Below are 20,498 nucleotides of genomic sequence, written 5' to 3'. Positions count from 1 at the left end.
GAAACAGGCACTAAAGTTCTGTATGTGGTCACCACGCATCTTGACACCTCCTTTATCCCTTCTTTCAAATACAGCTGCCACCATTCCGATTGCGCCCTGTGTGTTGGTCACATGATGCTGAACGTCTGCACATTATCAGTGGGTTGGGCATTCACCAATGTCTTTAAACGTCCACATAGCCACATATCTAACGGATTCGGGTTTGGAGAACGGGGAAGCCGCGCGACCTAACCATCTCGACTAATCTCTCGCCCACGAAACAATGCGGTGGGGTACTGTCGCGCGATTCGTAAATATCGAGGTAGTGTCCCGTAGTGCATAACCACAGTCACTGTCGTTCTCTAATAGTGCTGATAATTCCTTGCGTAGCTTTCTCCAACAGTAAGACGGCCTGCACCAACAGATATTACACAACACTCGTCACAAATGAAATAGTCCACAGCTCAACAGATATTGGTTTCCGGTTACAAGAAGAGCAACACATTTCTTTCTTGGTAAAATTCTTTGGATGAAATTCGGAATTCGTTTTGGGGCATCGTGGAATTTTCCCGCTCCAGCCCCTTTAGTTTCATGAAGTTCTGACAGGTGGCCGCGCTATATATATCCTTTAAAATGGCGTCTGTAACGGAGTTGCGTTCCAAACAGAGAGGTATCACTGAGTTGCTTTATCCGCAAAAACCAGAGCACCACAGATATTCATAGGCGCTTTCACGATGTCTGCAGAAACCTGGAAGTGAACAAAAGTACGGTGAATCGTTGGGCGAGGTGTTTCTCATCGTCGCAACAAGGTTGCTCTCCCGCGCATTGGCCGGCCACACACAGCTGTCGCTCCTGAAATTCTGGAACGTGCGGACACTCATTCAAGGTGATTGACGTATCACAATCAAGCACCACGTCGGTCTTCCGGGATTTTGAAGGGGTTATTCCGTCTGATGTCCATCCTCATCGTGCAACGATCAACTCTGAAGTGCATTGAGCTACCGTCAGGAAGTTGAAGAGACGACTTCAGCGTGTTCGTCGCCACACATATGTAAACGAACTTCTACATGACAAAGCAAGGCCTCATACATGTCTGCGCGTTGGACAGGAGTTCACAACACTTCACTGGGCTTTTCTTACTCATCCACCCTACAGTCCGTACCTCGCACCTTCAGACTTCCGTCTGTTTGATTCAATGAAAGATTGACTCCGCGGGAATCGGTACGTATATGATGAGGAGGTAATTGATGCAGGAAGACGTTGGCTCTGACCTACACGAGTAGAGCGGTACTGTGCAGTCACACAGGTCCTTCCCAGTAAGATGGCGTAAGGCCGTCGCACTGAACAAACTATATGTTGAGAAATAGGGTTTTGCAGCCAAAAGAGTGGGAAATAATCTGGTGTATTGGAATCCTGGATAAAACTAACCTGCTTTCAGAAAAAGACTGTGTTCCATTACTTAGTGAACGCACCTCGTGTTTATTTCATTCGGCCAATATTTGTCAAGTCAATAAATGCACCATACCGCGGATGGGATAGATTCATTTTATTCTTTAACGCTATCGTAGGTCAGGGAGTATACCATGAAGTTGCGACCTTGCTATGTATCCATCCGCCAGCTTTTGAGATGGCGTTTTGTGTAACGGATAGCAGGGCTAGTGAAATTCCGGTAGCCAGTTCTCAGCAAATGCCACCAACAGTTGGCGACTGTGTATCGCTAACCGAATGTGTGTGCGACTTGACGGGTTGTGGCGCAGAGCGAGCGGTCAGTGCGCAGCCGGTTTACGTAAGCGCCGCGGCTCCGGTTTCGGGCGCGTACCGCTTGGCGACAGCCTCGCCGGTAACTCGACACACGATTGGCAACTCGAGACGGCGTAACGTCCCGCGCTGCGCCGTGCCGTGTCCACCGAGACTTCGACCACCCCTCGCCTGCAGCTGTACGTGCGCCATGGCGGAAGCAGTGTGAGGTCTGCTGAACGTTTACATTGTAACATAATGAAATTTTATTCGTTGCGCGTACACAGTACAGTAGGATTAAATTTGCAGTTCATTTGGGGGCATACTGGGTGTGAAATTTAGTACGCGGAGCTGCCACTTCCGTCAGCAAGATTAGCTCTAACATGGGCGGCCATCGAGTCGAACATCCCTTGGATGACAGAAAAGGCTACATCAGTCCATATTGTTTCAACGCTACGTCAGGACTCATCAACCATAGTGGCTGGCGCTCACTAACCCACCACCAGACCTTCTGGACGGGTGAAAGAACTTGAGAACACGCTCCCCACAGAAACAGTTAAACACCTTCTGTATCAAGATAGGTCAGGGTTACACTGGCAAAATGTGGTCTAGCAGCTTCAGTCTAAACAAAACACAGAATCCGGCGTTTTCTTTGATAAACTCGCAATGACACTGCTATAGTGAGACTGCTATCCATTCAGTGGGACACCAGCAAAGATCAAGCGCCCATCCACATAACCGTACCATACAAAGCCCTTTGCCACTGAATATCTTCTCTGGTGCTTGTGCATTCTATGTCAGCTAGGGCAGTGATGTATCTCTTGTGTTCAAAATAACGTATGCGAGTGCTGAACCTCCAGTGTGTGGACTCAGTCGCAAGATGTCCGAAAAGTATACAGCTGATTACACTCTAAGAAGAAGAAGAAGAAGAAGAAAGAAAAAAAGGAAGACGCACCATGAAGGAATTACCCGAATGGGACGGAAATCGATAGATATAATGTACATGTACAGATAAACAAATAACGTGCTGGAATGCAGCCAGGTGACATCGTCGACAACCGCCGATATTTTGACACGAGCACACCCTCTCATTTTCAAAGCATAACTGCAGTCCATGTTGGTATCCCACCGCTCAAGAAATGGTTAAAATGGGTCTGAGCCCTATGAGACGTAACATCTGAGGTCATCACAGTCCCCTTAGAAGTACTTAAACCTAACTAACCTAAGGACATCACACACATCCATGCCCGAGGCAGGATTCGAAACTGTGACCGTAGCGGTCGCGCGGTTCCCGACTGAAGCGCCTAGAAACGCTCGGCCACACCGCCCGGCACGATGACGATCATCATTTCATACGTCTCGGGGAATGATGCGAGCCGTTTCTTCCGATTGTCACTAGTTGATTGGCTTGCGTACCAGGTACCAAGTCTAATTGCTTCGCTTATATGACTGTAATGATTGTATATGCAGTTAAGTGTTATGTCCCCATCCTATGACCAGATCACCACCAAAAGTGCTAGCGCCTTCTCTCCATCATATACGACGGAGGGGACTGCAGTTTACCCAGGGACTTCGACGTAGCGTCCGGTTGTTATGAATCGTACACCTGCACCTCTCCTCCCACACTGAATACTACACAGGCAGGATTCAAACCGAGTACCACCGCACTAGCACGAGTTAGCGACTCCAGGTATGGAGGAACCTGGCGATATCGTCGTGATCTTGAAATAAAGTAGGTGTGCTTGTCGCAGAACGTTGTTGTTGTTTACAGATAACACGAAGAACAAGGAGAGATTGCGAATGGAATATTTACCAATACGCAGCACCGGAAATTTTGGTCCAAAGAAACAAAACTTTGTCTTGTGGGTACGAGTACTGAAGCAGCTGCGCACTCTGTGCGGAAGGAACCCTCCAGCTGAAAAAGGACATGATTTCCTGACTACACAGTCCACCCTCTCGTTCTCGTCCTCCCGCAGCCTACCCCGACGCCCTCCCAGCGGCTCGGGCTCAGTGCGCTCGGCCGCTGAATAGAGGGTTAATTGCAGAACGTGTCCCAGGGGTCGAGCCCCCATAAATCTGGCCTTCTCCACGCCTCCGGTGGGGCCGCTCGTGGAATATATATTAGCACCCGCTCGCCCTATTAATTTATATTTAATTAAAATTTACTCTCGGCCGAGAGCCGGAAACGACCAAAAAGTCGACTTGGACGGCAGGCGGCGTCTTGTGTGGGGGAGCAGTGCGCCCTGTGTTGCGCTGTCCCGCCTTTGAGCTGCCGCGGGAGCCCCGACGCCGGCTGCCTCCGTGGTACACGCTGCACAGCCGGCGACAGAGACGTTCTAATCTGCCGCGCCAGTCCACAGGGGTAATCCTCTCAAGAGGGCGAGTCAACGGTCGGCACCTCGCAGACAGAGTAGGGAGCATTCAGGCACAGCTACTCCCAATTCCTTATTTGAATAATTACTTTCTACCTCACTGTCGACATAACGCCAATGGCTCACCTGCCAGTAAGTCCTTATCAATCAACTGCGCCTGTCCGTTCTTTCTGCAAAACTCATACTTTTTGCCGTCCGGTGTGGCCGAGCGGTTCTAAGCGCTTCAGTCTGCAACCGCGCGATCGATATGGTCGCAGGTTTGAATCCTGCCTCGGGCATAGATGTGTGTGGTGTCCTTAGGTTAGTTAGGTTTAAGCAGTTCTAAGTTCTAGGGGACTGATGACCTCAGATGTTAAGTCCCATAGTGCTCAGAGCCATTTGAAACATCATACTTTTTTCGTAGTTCCTTGACGTTAGCTTCTGGCCAAACGAGGCGCTATAGACTTTTACGGACGTTCAATACAAAGTAAATCAATATTTTGTTCGTGACAGATTTCACAGCTCCCAGATCATGTGTACATCACAAATAAAGGCCGTCTGGACTGCATTATGTCGTGGTAGTGTAGTCGAACTGGAAATATGATTCTGTCACTGGGAAATGCAATTACGGTTTTCGTAACACTGGACTAGACTCCCGCGAGCAAGCAGAAGCGCCGCAACACGACGTGGCATGGACTCGACTAATGTGTAAAGTAGTGATGGAGGGAACTGACACCTTGAATCCAACGGGTCTGTCCACAAATCCTTAGGAGTACGAAGGGGTGGAGGTCTCTTCTGAACAGCACGTTGCAAGGCATCCCAAATATGCTCAATAACTTTCATGTATGTGGAGAGTTTAAGAAGAGTGTTCCAGTTTTCTTGGTTCTTCAGTGTAGGATCGCTTTGGTGTCCGTCTCTCTCTCTCTCTCTCTCTCTCTCTCTCTCTCTCTCTCTCTCTCTCTCTCTCTGTGTGTGTGTGTGTGTGTGTGTGTGTGTGTGTGTGTGTGTGTGTGTTTCTCATGAACAGGTGGATTTGACTCATACTATATAATACATGTCGTGTGACTAGAGCCTTCCGTCGGATTTTATATATGAATTTTGGCATATTGGTGGGAGGTGGTAGCCAGATGACCTTCATCACGCCACCATGGTACATGTTTTTGAGAAACTGCACGCTCAAGTTGCACTTTTGCGTTGTAAATGTTGGGTGACTAGGGCCTCCCGCAGGGCAGACCGTTCGCCGGCAGCAAGTCTTTCGATTTGATGCCACTTCGGCTACTTGCTCGTCGATGGGGATGAAATAATGATGATGAGGACAACACAAAACACCCACTCCCTGAGCGGAGAAAATCTCCGATCCAGCCGGGAATCTTACCGGGGCGCTCAGGATTGACATTCTGTCACACTGACCACTCAGCTACCGGGGGGCGGACTGTCACATACTAACGTCTGTGGTCTCTTGGCGATATAATAAACGTTTGTTTCTAAGTCAGTGCAATCAAAAGATAGGGCCATTTATGTTACACATTTTGTCACTCGCAAACTCATTCATAAAATCTATAGGCTACTTCCCCTTTAAGTAGAATGATGAAATTTGGCAAGATGAAAGGTTTCATAGTACACGTAAAGGAAAAGAACCAGAAAATTGTTAATTTGTAATTATATGCCGGCCGGTGTGGCCGAGCGGTTCTAGGCGCTTCAGTCTGGAACCGCGCGACCGCTAGGTTAAAAACGGTTCAAATGGCCCTGAGCACTATGGGACTTAACATCTATGGTCATCTGTCCCCTAGAATTTAGAACTACTTAAACCTAACTAACCTAAGGACATCACACAACAGCCAGTCATCACGAGGCAGAGAAAATCCCTTACCCCGCCAGGAATCGAACCCGGAAACCCGGGCGCGGGAAACGAGAAGGCTACCACACGACCACGAGCTGCGGACACCGCTAAATTAGTTAGGTTTAAGTAGTTCTAAGTGCTAGGGGACTGATGACCTCAGATGTTAAGTCCCATAGTGCTCAGAGCCATTTGAACAATTTTTTTTTTTTTTTTTTTTTTGTAATTATATCACACGAAAAAATATTTCTTTTGAAATTTGTTAACCGAGTCCAAACTTGAAATTAAAGCATTCTCGAAAGCCTTGGAATTCCTGGGACCGATATATTGTCAGTATCAATGTCGATAAGAGGTAAAAATCGTCGAGATCCTAGGTTCCCGGAATGGATGAACTATCTATGTACATAATTAATTCGAGTCGTACCCGCATCTGGCCAATTTTTTTTAAAAAAAGTAATTGGAACTTCACACAGCAAAATCCTAGAAGATTCCTAAAACACATGAGAAGGCTGCATGGCCTTCATACCCAAAAGGAGAAAAGAAAGTCCATATTCTGATTTTCAATGAAGGTGACTGATGGTAATACTACTTCCAGCAGCTTTGTAATGCTGTGTCGATAGCAAAAAGATTCCTCTCGTACCCGTGCGCTCAGCAGACGGGTTACTTATTCCACGACGTGGAAACGTGAGCGGACATGCGGGCTGTATTATCGTGCTGCGTGTACACGCTGTAGGTGGACAAGTAGGGGGAGACCTTGCGCGGCAGAGGGTCGCGTCCGATGTATGTATGTATTATTCAGAGCACGCGTCGGACTGCGCTGACGTCTGACGGCTGACGCGAAAAAGTCGTCTGGCGGGACGGAGACAGCGACGCGCGGTCGCACAATGGGGCTTGTTTATTAGCGGCGGGCAAAACCGAACGGATGCCGTCTGGCTGCAGGAATCCTGCCCTGGGCGGCGGGTCCCGCGTTGAAAGCGAAAGGGCCGGCCGCCGCCGCCGCCAGACACAAGAAGCGGCGCTGAGGACGTGACCTACGTCTGCGATGAAACGCGCGGGGATGCGGCGGCGGTGCGGCGCTGCCCGCTTTTAATTAACCGGTGTGATTTCGGTTATTAAAAGGGCCGGCCCGGCTCAATGCATTTTTAAGAGACGCGCCGGGAGCCACTCGCCTTTAGCTCGGTCATCCCCGAGGTCAAGGTGCCCGCGGCCTGCGTGGCAGTGAAGAGGTCAGCGTCGACGACTAGGACGTAAACGCGGCGGGTTCGTAACAAAGTGCAAATATTATACAGGAGATGGAGTGGGCACCAGTGAACGTTTGCAAGCACGGGACGTGGGGACTGAAATGAAACTACACTACTTGCCATTAAAATTGCTACACCACGAAGATGACGTGCTACAGACGCGAAATTTAACCAACAGGAAGAAGATGCTGTGAGATGCAAATGATTAGCTTTTCAGAGAATTCACATAAGGTTGGCGTCGGTGGCGACGCCTACAACGTGCTGACATGAGGAAAGTTTCCAACCGATTTCTCATACACAAACAGCAGTTGACCGGCGTTACCTGGTGAAACGTTGTTGTGATGCCTCGTGTAAGGAGGAGAAATGCGTACCATCACGTTTCCGATCTTGATAAAGGCCGGATTGTAGCCTATCGCGATTGCGGTTTATCGAATCGCGACGTTGCTGCTCGCGTTGGTCGAGATCCAATGACTGTTGAGCAGAATATGGGATCGGTGGCTTCAGGAGGGTAATACGGAACGCCGTGCTGGATCTCAACGGCCTCGTATCACTAGCATTCGAGATGACAGGCATCTTATCCGCATGGCTGTAACGGATCGTGCAGCCACGTCTCGATCCCTGAGTCAACAGATGGGGACGTTTGCAAGACAACAACCATGTGCACGAACAGTTGGACGACGTTTGCAGCAGCATGGACTATCAGCTCGGCGACCATGGCTGCGGTTACACTTCACGCTGCATCACAGACAGGAGCGCCTGCGACGGTGTACTCAACGACGAACCTGGGTGCACGAATGGCAAAACTTCATTTTTTCGGATGAATCCAGGTTCTGTTTACAGCATCATGATGGTCGCATCCGTGTTTGGCGACATCGCTGTGAACACACATTGGAAGCGTGTATTCGTCATCGCCATACTGGCGTATCAGCCGGCGTGATGGTATTAGGTGCCATTGGTTACACGTCTCGGTCACCTCTTGTTCGCATTGACGGCACTTTGAACAGTGGATGTTACATTTCAGATGTGTTACGATCCGTGGCTCTACCCTTCATTCGATCCCTGCAAAACCCTACGTTTCAGCAGGATAATGCACGACCGCTTGTTGTAGGTCCTGTACGGGCCTTTCTGGCTACAGAAAATGTTCGACTGCAGCCCTGGCCAGCACATTCTCCAGATCTCTCACCAATTGAAAACGTCTGGTCAATGGTGGCCGAGCAACTGGCTCGTCACAATACGCCAGTCACTACTCTTGATGAACTGTGGTATCGTGTTGAAGCTGCATGGGCAGCTGTACCTGTACACGCCATCCAAGCTCTGTTTGACTCAAAACCCAGGCGTATCAAGGCCGTTATTACGGACAGAGGTGATTGTTCTGGGTACTGATTTCTCAGGATCTATGCACCGAAATTGCGTGAAAATGTTATCACATATCAGTTCTAGTATAATATATTTGTCCAATGAATACCCGTTTATCATCTGTATTTCTTCTTGGTGTAGCAATTATAATGCCCAGTAGTGTATGTATGCTACTACCTCAGCTCAGACTCTAGACTGGCTGCGACAATTCCTCTGTGTTTGTCGCCACCTGTCGTTCGCAGGTATCTGTGTCTATCACATGTCAAATTACAGTGTACGAGTGACCCCTCCGATCTATCGCTGGTTCACGTTGTGTAAACCACGCAACATTTCTTACACATCGTAATGTGGTCTCTGCTGTTTACGGGCGATGTCGAGCAGTTGACTCGAAGAAACATTGTGGGATTAGCACAACGTGATCCGGTGGCAAAGCAGGGAGTAACACTTTGATCAGCTCCTCACGGAGAGCCTGAAGAGCTACTTCTCAAACTGTTTGGAATTGTTACATTTGAGGTGCTAAGTGGGTAACGAGAAGAAGTGGTTCCACCATAACAGGGTTACCCCTCGCTAGCCGTGACCCTGGCAAAGTCATATAGGCTATTACTGTCGAGGATCCTAGCATGATGTGTAGGCACTGACATAATTAAGATAACTGGGACATGGGTCACACTGCTTCTTTGCTCACCATAGGAATGGGAAAAACTGGTATTTTAGTTCTGAATAACCGGTCATTCTCGGTATTTCTTTGGCTTCGTTGTTATTTTTACTAACCTGTTAAAAATCCAATACACCCGTTTGCCAGAGCAACGCTGCTAACATTTTTGGTTAGTAAGTAAAACTACTTTCAACAACGAGTAAAATTTATTCGATACATTGCTGTGCTCTGAAATATTGGCTTACTATAGAAAAAGGGGAAAAGCTATTCTAATAACGCCGACAGCTAGAAACGAACTCCAAACACATGTCGTAACAATCGATATGGCATTGCTGAGGCAATAATGTAGCAGTCGCTGTGTGGCACTGTCTATTAGATGATACACGTGCAGCATGAGACGACTTGCCCACACCTGTTCTGTCATTGCTGAAGACAATAATTCATCAACATTTTATAATACAAAAAGAAAGCTTCCTGCTGCCTGTGTCTACATATTATACCTTACCTACTTGTAGCCCTTGGAAACGGACAACGTAACACGAAAGTTGGAGTATTCCAAACTCAGTTTTCATCCTTAAGGGCCGACTATTCGTAATACCTGGATAGTGGTATGCCCCTCGATTACAACATGATTTTTGAGCGGGGTTTCAAAAAAATTAGAATCAATAGTAGTACACTGGTGAATTATTGTAGAATTCAACTGGTCACTACTATTCGGGAAAACCGGCGTACGGTGGACACATGGAGTTCTCTTTTATCCACGTATTCTATGTGATATTTTGATTAGATGTGAACTGTACTCCATGTCGAACATCACTGCTGGAGCTGGTTCCATTTGTAATGATGCGTTACTGTGTCACGAATATTGCAAAAGGTTAGAAACATCGATTCCTTTACGGTCTAATACGACTCTCTTTATTTCCCATGCGCAGTTTCTCTCCAACTGGAGTCGAGTACATACATTTCGAGTTCTAAATTATTAACTTCAGATCGTTTCTTTGTCCCCGTCAATTCGTTCTCGCCGTGGGTTTACCTGACTACAGAATATGAGTGCTGTATGTTTTATGACTATTACGGAGACGGAAGAAGCATAAAAGCTATTTGTGTCGAATGGCTGCAAGTAGCTTAGGTCTAGAAACACACTGTGACACGTAGCACAGATGTTCATCTTATGCCACTTCTTGTGCAGCAATTACTCAACAAAACACGTACGTCAGATTGTATCGTTGCGGTTGCACACTTGCTGATTCCCCTCGTTCGTTGTCTGGACGCTGGCGGTCCGAACCGGTGTTCGCGCCGCCAGCAACAGGTTTCTGCCTTGCCGCTACTTGCTGCCGACTCACCAGCCACTGGGTTAGCCGCGCACTCTGCCACTGGGCTACTGGGCTGCCCGATAGGAGTGCGCTCCTGTGTGTCTCTCCCTAAGAGCACACTTGCACCGTTAAGTCATTGGACGCAACAGGTCACTGTGTGAAGTACGGCATTCTTACAAATGACTTGGTCGACGAAATATGTTGGCGGTCACCACCATTATCATCGTCGTCATCATCATCATCATCATCATCATCATCATCATCACCACCACCACCACCACCACCACCACCTTCTTCTTCTTCTTCTTCTTCTTCTTCTCCTACTACTACTTTGCTTCATGGATTAAACTTCGAATTCTTCCCGCCTTCAAGAATTATCTTCTCATCTCTTTGTTTGTGCTCCTCTGTCTCTTCATCCATCTGGAGTACAACTGGTTACTGATTTCGGAAGCTCTGCGCTGTCCTTTCTTTATGCTAATTGTTGCGATACATATTTCGTAATTTTTTCTTTTTAAAATTGTTTCCATTCTTAGTACTTGAGGCATAGTTTCTTTTCAGATTGCCTGCTCTAGATAGAGTCTTGTTCTTGATAATAACTGCGTTCCTTCTCCCTGTATGCCACCTTGTTTTTGTTAGAACATTGCACTCGCTACCTCGCAGAAATACTGGGAGAGCCGTAGGAGTAAGCATTATATTTTGTAAAATGCTGGTGACTTGACCTACTTTCATAAATTGACAGGAATAGGGAAAAACAGTACTGGACATACACGCTGCTCCAACATGTTTGTTACACCTTTGTGGAAATTCTAGATTTTTTAAATGGGTGCATATGTCCAGAGAATATCATTTTCATGATACGAAGTAAATATCATCAATTAGGCGTTTTAATTTTCGAACTAAAATCTTCTTCAGTTTGTGCTGGACAGCATTTATATAAGACATTTTTATGTATACGATGATAAGCTGTTACTACAATGCAACTGTTTACGATAATTTACGTCATCATCTGCTAGACCTTAGAGTATAAAATGGCATATGCATGCTTTACGATAATGGAAATACGTTACACACCTTGCTAATCTTTAAAAGTCTGCAAAGTGATGACGTGAACTGTCGAAACTGGCAGCAGCATAATGAAGTTATAGCAGTGGTCTCTTAAAAAATGTTACATACTAGTTTCTTACGCAGTTAAATACTAAAGCTTGTAGCTCCCACAACAGAAAACTGAGAAAGAACGAAAATCTGAGGATCGCGGTGGGATGCACCTCTACCTACCCACCATCCGACAAATGTTGCGTGGAGATCTCCAGCGGTAACTGTTACATTTTCTGACGAGGATCTTCGTGTCGAAATCACATTTCCTGACAGCGAATTCTCTGTCGCAGATCCACCAGTACCTCTTGCAAGGAAAGCAAGTACCCATGAGCCGTTGGCTGGCAATGTGGACCGCCTCATCAATTCATCATATCTGTCCATGCACAGATTACCCAAATGTGCCGAAGTCCATCACGCGTGGAATGGGGGTTTTCTTCACCCCAATGTCAGTAATAAACATCGATATTAACTCGGGAGTAAAAACGAGAGCTGATTTTATTTACATTGTAACATGGACCGTTTGTTTTTGTGTAAATTTATGTCATCTCTACAACCAGCAATAGGAATTCTGGAACTGACTGTACAGCTCTAATGACACAGAGTCATCAATACGTATTGTCACTGTGACGAAAGTCACCTACGCTAGTAGTAATAGCTCCGGTAGCTTATGGGACGTGTGCTGCCATGACACAGTCACCGACGTAGAAGACTTTTGTCGGAGATTTGTCATGAATTCATCGTCAAAACTGAGAATTTTTTTTTTGTATTCAAGAGACGACACTCCAGCCACTCCGAAAGGCCCAGCGTACAGACATGTCGCACAAATTCTGTTGCAGAATCAGGTATGACGGAGAAGCAGTAGCGACAAACATTGGAACGGCATTCCAAACAAGCCAAGTGCCATAGCTCCGCGTCAGCGCGACGAGTCGTGTATGAAGTAACGCAGCGGTTGCAGAGTGTTTGCCTCTCCTCGCGCCTAGAAAGCCTTCACGACGGCACGCGTCCTTGCCTAACGGAGTCGGATTAACGCTGCCGCTGCCCCCCACCCACTTCGCTGTCCTGTGCGCTGTTGCCGAACTCTAGCCCGGTGCTGCGGCATCTCCACACCTATTGCTGAGTATGACGTGGCCCGCAGCTTACCAAACCAGAACGGTAAAGTGCCCAACTGAGTCAAACTCTGTTGCGTAGTACACCCATTCCTACAGCTATTACTCAAAAGGTATTGAACGTTGCCACGGTTGAGAAATTCGCTAAAAATTTTCTGTAAATCTGTAGCTACTGCCTAGTTGTACAAGGATTTCTGTCTTCCGTTATTATTATTATTATTATTATTATTATCATCATCATCATTATTTTTTTTATTGGTTTTGACTGCTAAGGACAATATGAAATAGCTTACATCTTCTCTCTTTCTCCTTTCTTTCTTTCTTTCTTTCTTTCATTCTTTCTTTCCAGTAGTTTTTAAATCTGTCTTTCCAATCTCTTCTTTCTTCTGTCCATACTAAACCAGTCTACCTGTTTTCTGCTAGAGGCCCTTCAAACTTTTTATTTTTGCTCTGTACTTTTTTTCTTTCTATTTCTTTCTCCGTTATTTCCATTTCTCTCAGGTCTGCTTTAACTTCTTTCTACCCACGTCATTGATGTTTTTGAGTTTCTGTCAGAAATATATATTTTTTTGTTAGTCTCTTTTTAGCTAGCCGTTTGACGTGTCCATAGTATACAACTCTTCTCTCCTCATTCTGACTGATATTGGTCCTATTTTTTCATAAATTTCGTTATTACTTCTTAATATCCATATTTGTTTAGCTGTATTTAACGAATGACATTCTGAAGCATAAAGGTTTTCTGGTTTAATGATAATGTTGTAGTGTCGAAGCTTTGCGTTTATGGAAGTGTATTTCTTGTTATGCAGGTCTTTTGTTAGTTGAAAAACTGCATCCATTTTCCTTGACGTCGCTAAGTTAACGCCCGAAGTATTTGATTGTATTAATTCTACTATATATTTATATTGCGTAGTTCTACGTGTTCTTAGATAATCTGTTTCCACGTACTTCGCTGCCTCATTCCCATCGTCATATACTGTATTTTTTCTCCTCAAGATACCGATAGGACTGCCTTTTGAACTGTCTCTTGTAGGAGGTTTATCTGCATTGTTGCATCATCTGTAGCTTATGCTAAGATGGCAAAGTCGTTTGCAAAATCCAAACAATCAAAACTCAGATTATCTTCCTTTCTCCAGATTGTTATCCAATAAATTCCTTCTCCGTCTGCTCTTTTTCTCTAATCCTTCATTACTTTCTCTAGGAAACTGGGCTGCAGTTATTATTATTATTATTATTATTATCTATAGGCATAATGGTGATATGATGATACTGGATTTGGGGTGCTCTTCAGAATGGTCATCAGCACCCTTACTGAGTGACTGCATGCCAATCTCGTGCAGAGAACGGTGTCTGTCCTCCAAGCCGAGTTGCTTCTAGTGTATTATAATTTAATTGTCAATTGTAGAAATCGCTTTTATGATACACCAAACTACGACAGTCTAAATAGGTGATTGACAGTGCTCAACTGTCTGGTCGAACAATTAACACACAGCTCATTGACCTACAGAATCTTATAATATATTTTACACTGTTGTTGTCAGTGAGGACGGTCAACAAGTCTCCAGCCAAACTGAGAGTTGCCGTTATGCCGCGATATAAAACATTTTATGTAGTTAAGGCATGCAATACCAAAAGTATTAGGCTAAAAGTTTCATATACTGGCGGATTTTCCCGCCGAACTGTAAATGGGCAGTCTCCCGTCCTTCCATCGGTGTGGCTGGCATGAAGTGCGTCACTCCAGGATGGTCAGTTTCATTGTCCACAGTTTGTTGTTTGTCACTTCAAACCATTGGTATTCCCACTGACGCCAGACTTATCCGTCAGACAATGAGATGATGGCTTACTGAGAAACCGCACACCGAAGTAATACACCATATCTGCACCCTTCTTTGGCTGCTTTATCGTCTGCGCTGTTTGCCCATACCCCAACATATCATGGCATCCAGCAAAAAGACCACCAGTTTGCCTTGGTTTTGGGTCCGCCTTTAAATGTCGTGGATGGTCTCAGTCATTTTTTCTACTGGATGCATTTTTTTACAGCTTGTATAGAGCAGGTGGTGTCTTCAGAATTCCGTATGTCTCCACATCATGATTTGGTATCTTTTCTAGAAGACGAACTTTGAGAATCCTACCAGGAAAAACTGCTGAATAGCCGATTGCATTCCTCTGCTTAGATCCATCGGTAGATATAACGCGATGAAAGCTTCATATAGTTTTGGAATTGAAGGAAACAAACTTTTAAAAAACTAGTCTGGAGTACAAGCGTTCTTGCCTTCAGTCAAGTTTAAAATGACACTGGGCCTCTGAACGCCGTGGCGGGAATTGTTCCATCACTAGCTGCTTGCGTATCACAGTGGCTTGGTCGCATATGACCGATTCGTGAACAACCTCACTGAATTTAGTTGGTCTGCCACACAAAATTCCAATAACTGAGGCAATGATAGATTACTTTTTCTCTGCTGCTTAGTTCTTCCCGTGTTCTGATACGCTTCTTCAACGATTCTAAAGGCAGAAATAAGAGACTGCAATTATTGTAGGTAGCTTACGGCCAGTGGCATCTGGATGCGGAAGGTAAACAGGTCTAAAGAAGACTAAGTTCCGCATTCAGACCAGTTTGGTTTCTCTCCCGCGTAGGACATTTCCACGCAGGAAAACCACGGCCTGCCTTGCGAGACGAACGGACCGCCGTCTAGCCAGTGGCTCTCCAGTGCAGTCGCGCAGGGGACAGCTACTGCCGCCGCAGGTGAAAGCGGCTCCTACCCATAAACACACACACACACACACACACACACACACACACACACACACACACAGCGCGCACGCAAAGTGGGCGTGAGCAAGTTACGCGTCAGCTGGCAAGCTGCGCCACGCGTTGTCTTGCTCCTTTGTGTGTGGACACAGTTGGCTGTATCGACCACACAACACGGGAGCACCACTGTCCTCTCTCTTCGTCGAGAAACTCAGACACTTTTACAACTTAAAGACAGTTCTTTCTCGGCTACACATCTCGGAAGTCTCTATATTATGCAGGCAAATGATCTAAACCAGTGGTAGTGAACCTGATCCCTGTCGCCCACTACAGGGCGTCCCAGCTTTCATTGTTGGTGGTAGGTGATAGGGGGTTTAAAAACATTTTCATTATATTTTCGTAAAATTTTGACATAAAGAATTTGATGCTTTAACTATCTGTAACTCTCTTCCATAACGATGATGATGGTGTTGTTGTTCGGTTTCTGGGGCGCTCAACTGCCCAGTTATCAGAGCCCATGCAAATTCCCAACCTTTGCTCAGCCCAATCTCGCCACTTCCATGAATGGTCATGAAATAATGAGGACAATACAAACACCTAGTCATCTCGAGGCAGCTGAAAATCGCTGACCCCGCCGGGAATCGAATCCGAGATCCCGTGTACTCTCTTCCATCAAGTCTATAAAGCTAAGTTACTTTCCTACTTTATAAATCATCATTACTGTGGAATGGTGGGCGTTCAGAAGATTTTACTGCTAACAGAGGTACAAAAGTGGACGGTAGGTGAAAAGAGGTTGACTACGAGTAATCTAAACGAAGGAAGTCTGGTAAATATAAATTTAATAAATGCCATCTGATTTCTATTCTGGTGCAAGCCATTCGCTTAAACGCCTCTTGATGACATGGCTATAGTATCGCTACCTCTTTACCGAAGGGCTTGTCATTTGGCTTCCAGACGCTCGGTGACTCGCACTGCAGATCGTATCAAGCAAGGCAATGTCGGCAGGTTAGTAACCAACGAAAACATGGAGGCGATTAGTATCCCGATGACGCAAAGGGACATTCCCATCTCGAAGAGACTCGCACATCATCTTTAGTGTTCTCTTGTGTATAATAATCACAAATTTGGAAAACGTAGAAAGATCTATTACACATCTAATGAACCTAGGTGGTGATGTTTTAACCGTCCACATTTACATCTACGTACTTCGTAAGCCATTCTATAGTGCAGGACGGAGGGTACATTGCACCAGTATTATCGATTTTTTGTTCTATTCTATTCCCGTACTGAGCAAGGAAATAATGACTGTCTATAGGTCTCTGTGCCTTAATCACTCTTATCTTCATTCCATGATCCCTACAATATACGTTGGTAGCAACATAATGTCTTCTTCGATTACCGAATCTCAATATTTACCCACCAAGGTTTCAGGGGAGGTACACCCTTACTGCAGGAATTCCCATTTATATTGTCCGAGTATTTCTGCTACATTTCCTAATGGGATATCCCGATCTGTCCCGATCCTGACAGCGTGTCTCTGTCTACCTTCTGTGTCCGTTGTCACGTCTACTTCGAAAGCCTCCAAACACTCGACCAGTATTCTAGAACTGGTCGCACTAGCATCTTGTAAGCGATTTTCTTTGCAGATGGGTTGCTTTTTGTCAGTACCAACAAATATAAAAATTCCAATAACCTTCCTAATTTTTTTACGTGATCGTCCCACTTCATATCGCTTCTTAGTATTACCCCTAAACAGACAATGTGACTAGTTCATAACGTTTAAGACCGATGTTGTAGTGAGGTACTATCGAGCCCTTTATCACTGTACAGTAGTTGTCCTACATTTATCAGTATTTAAAGAGAGCCATTCATTACATCAACTGCAAATTATGTCCACCTTTTTGCGCAGTTCCCTAAAATTGTCTAGGGGGCAATACTTTGCTATAAACAACAGCATAGCCAGTGGTGCTGAGTTTGGCTGATACACCCTTTTTGTATAGCGGAAAATGTAGGTCCTATTATGCGTCCTTGGGACACAATGGACGTAACTTTCGCTTCTGTGCAACATTCCTAGAGGCGACCACATACTTAAGAACACAACCCGTATGGTCGTATCTTGGTTAGTTTTACACAGACGGAATGTAACTACTTGTACACACGCAACTACTATTTGCAAGCTGCCGCTTATAAACAAAGCAGCTCACATGATTGTGTCTTTTTTTCTGAACCCCTACGGATTCGCTTAGAGAAGTTTGATTTCTCCAGGACTATCATAACATGTGATCTGAGAATATGCTCCAGGATTATTAACGAACGTCATCGAGATCGTTAAAATTATCTGTAATCCTCATTTTCTATTTTTTAGCCACGCCGGTGGCAAATTAAGAAATGTTTGTGCTGGCGCCAGCGGACTGAAATGCAGATGTCACTCAGATGCGCTGGCAGGTAGAAATGCACTGCTTAAAGTGATTCCCGTAGTCACTGAAGGAATAAGTGATCCTGTATTCATTCCCTTAGTCAGTCACTGTGCTGGACTGCGTCACGTACCACTGACTCTGCTCTGTGTTTCCTCAGCTCCCTAATCGATGACGCCGATGCTACCTTCCTCCAGTAAGCATGGCGTTTGGCAATGCCCCTACGGCGCGCTTGCTGCAACGCCGAGTGACGTTATGGACCAAGGACAGGTGCCAGGGAGTTCCGCTTCGGGTCTTGTTGTAATATGTCGAACCGTTCACTCCAGCGATCTTACGATATGACACTGACGTAGCGGCCATTGTGGAAACACTTCCGGTCCGCAAACATTCCTAGCCAGTGGCAAGTCAACTCAGATCAGTGGCGTGGACCACTCTTTAGATGTCGTGTGGTTAACGGTATTTTGCTATTCTGTTACAAAGACCTGTACAGGTCTATACAAACTGATCTTTGTAAGTCGGAATCGTCAACTGCTTATTCCCCTCAAATGATTTGTTACTATGGGAAGAAGAATTCTGCCTTATGCAGGACACTGTTTCTTTCTGTTTTGTTTCACCCACACATGTTTCAGCACGTTTTTTCCTGTCTTCAGTGGGTTCTTTTTTATATTTTAACTATAAAATTGTTGTTACATATTAATATTTAGCGAAACATTTGGTACATAATATTTACAATTGTGAATGAATAATTGTTATAAAATATTATACATTTATTCACAATTGTAAATACTATATACAAAAAGTTTCGCTAAATGTTAATATGTAACAACAATTTTACAGTTAAAAAATAAAAAAAACACTGAAGATAGCACAAAACGTGCTGAAACATGTCTGGGTGAAACAAAACAGAATAAAAAACGTGTCTTGCATAAGGCAGAATTCCTCTTCCCATGTCGTTGCAAGCACGGACATGACAAGAAGAACTGCGACACCACAAGATTATTTGTTACTTGTTTCTAAAATAAATGACAATGATCGTTGTGCCCCTTCACAATTATGCAACAGAGTCTATTGGGTGAGAAGAGGACAATCTCTTAAAGGGCTATCTTCATACGTTCTGTGTGATAAAACATAAGTCAACAGATGCAATTTTTGTTGTAATGTAGTTTGGCATTGAATAAATCTTGGCCCAAAATTCGGGTATTTTTCTAGAGTTTGATTTCGGATACACACATTTTTTTTAATACTATAGTCTTATAACAATAAAAGAACTCCTTTTGTCGTTCTTATGTGATGCTGACGTCAACGAGGGTTGAGCAATAGTGTCACTACAAAGCTGTGAAAACTATGTCGACTTTCGTCTCACGGTCGAAATGAAAAGAATAAGTATTCTCAACCAGAGGGACATAACATTGAACTTAAAAATTCTGTTGTTTGCAGGAGTCGTTTTATTTCGGAAGATTGATTGTGCTGACGTTATTTGCCCACGAACTTGAATGGTACTTGCAGCTCGTCACACAGTTGCTGATTGAAGTTCCTGTCTTTTTACTCGAGTTGGGACAAAGAAATGCTATTGACACCCGGAAAACTACACATGTTTGTTGGGCTTCTGTAGTACTTCCACGGTAGCGCACACTGTAGAAGTGGCAATTGCACAGTCGACAGAGTAATAAACACTCGATGTACAGCTTCATATTTTGATAGGTGTTTGTCGACCACAGCACGATTTCATGCACGTAATGTCTCCAGGCTTCGACGCACCGTTCAGAGCACATGGACACTTTCATTGTTGATAACTGTCCTGTAAATGCAGCTGCTTATCCAACAGTTCGATCACTTCGATGAAGCAATTCGTTGGGTTCGGCACACAGAAAGTCCTTGCAGTATCGACAAGTTTCCTTGGAACGTGGGCTAGTCTTGTAGTCACTCAGTACGTTACACACACGTTTTCTTCTCTTCTCAGAGCTAGAAAAAGCACAAAACTGAAAAAAATACTGAAGTGCTACTGACGTTAGATAACCATTACATCTAGTTTCATGTAGTGGTCTTTTTACTGACGATGATATTTAAGACAAATTAATTGCTTCCACTGTGCCTTGATTAACATCCAGAGACTACAATACTGCGGAGTATTTCTTCAAGAGAACTAAAATCTTATGGTGAAATTTAAGTTTAAAGAAAAGAGCACTCGCCACATAAATTTGGAACGTAATAAACACTAAACATTTTCATGATAATGGAAAAGCTATACTGCTGTCCACAGTCTACTGTCAGGTAATAACAAGAAGTGCACCTCTTACGTCGTTGAGGCGATGATCTTTATTTTAGTTACAACTTCTTTTAAACGTAATGTCAAAATCAGTCTCGGCACTAGGGAAAATTTTTAGCAGATTTGCTAAGCAGAATATTATTCGGATTATTTAAGTCACACGTGCTGCTGGGTGCGACCTGTTCTTTATTGATAAATAAGAATTTTTGCTGTCAAGAGTTGAAATATTTTTGTGTCCTCAATGACCTGTTTCGACTTTTCCAGAAGATCCTAAGATAACAGTTGGATCTCTCTAAACCGGTCACTGAGGAAGTAAAAACATTACAAGACGCCATATTGGGTGCAAAAATTATTGTATGTATCAATTACTGAAATTTCCAAAGTAACTTTCGAAATTTTCCT

The 20,498-nt window shown here is 44.7% G+C and overlaps 1 protein-coding gene across 2 annotated transcripts in view; it reads right to left on the bottom strand.

The window, feature by feature from the left end:
• LOC126456791 (uncharacterized) overlaps positions 1–20,498 on the bottom strand; it is a 348,424-nt gene that overhangs the window by 197,448 nt on the left and 130,478 nt on the right. The window lies entirely within an intron of this gene.

The sequence above is a fragment of the Schistocerca serialis genome, chromosome 2 (assembly GCF_023864345.2).
Source record: "Schistocerca serialis cubense isolate TAMUIC-IGC-003099 chromosome 2, iqSchSeri2.2, whole genome shotgun sequence".
NCBI classification, from domain to species: Eukaryota; Metazoa; Arthropoda; class Insecta; order Orthoptera; family Acrididae; genus Schistocerca; species Schistocerca serialis.
The sequence above is the reverse complement of the archived record's forward strand: the minus strand, read 5'-3'. Positions and strand labels throughout refer to the sequence as shown.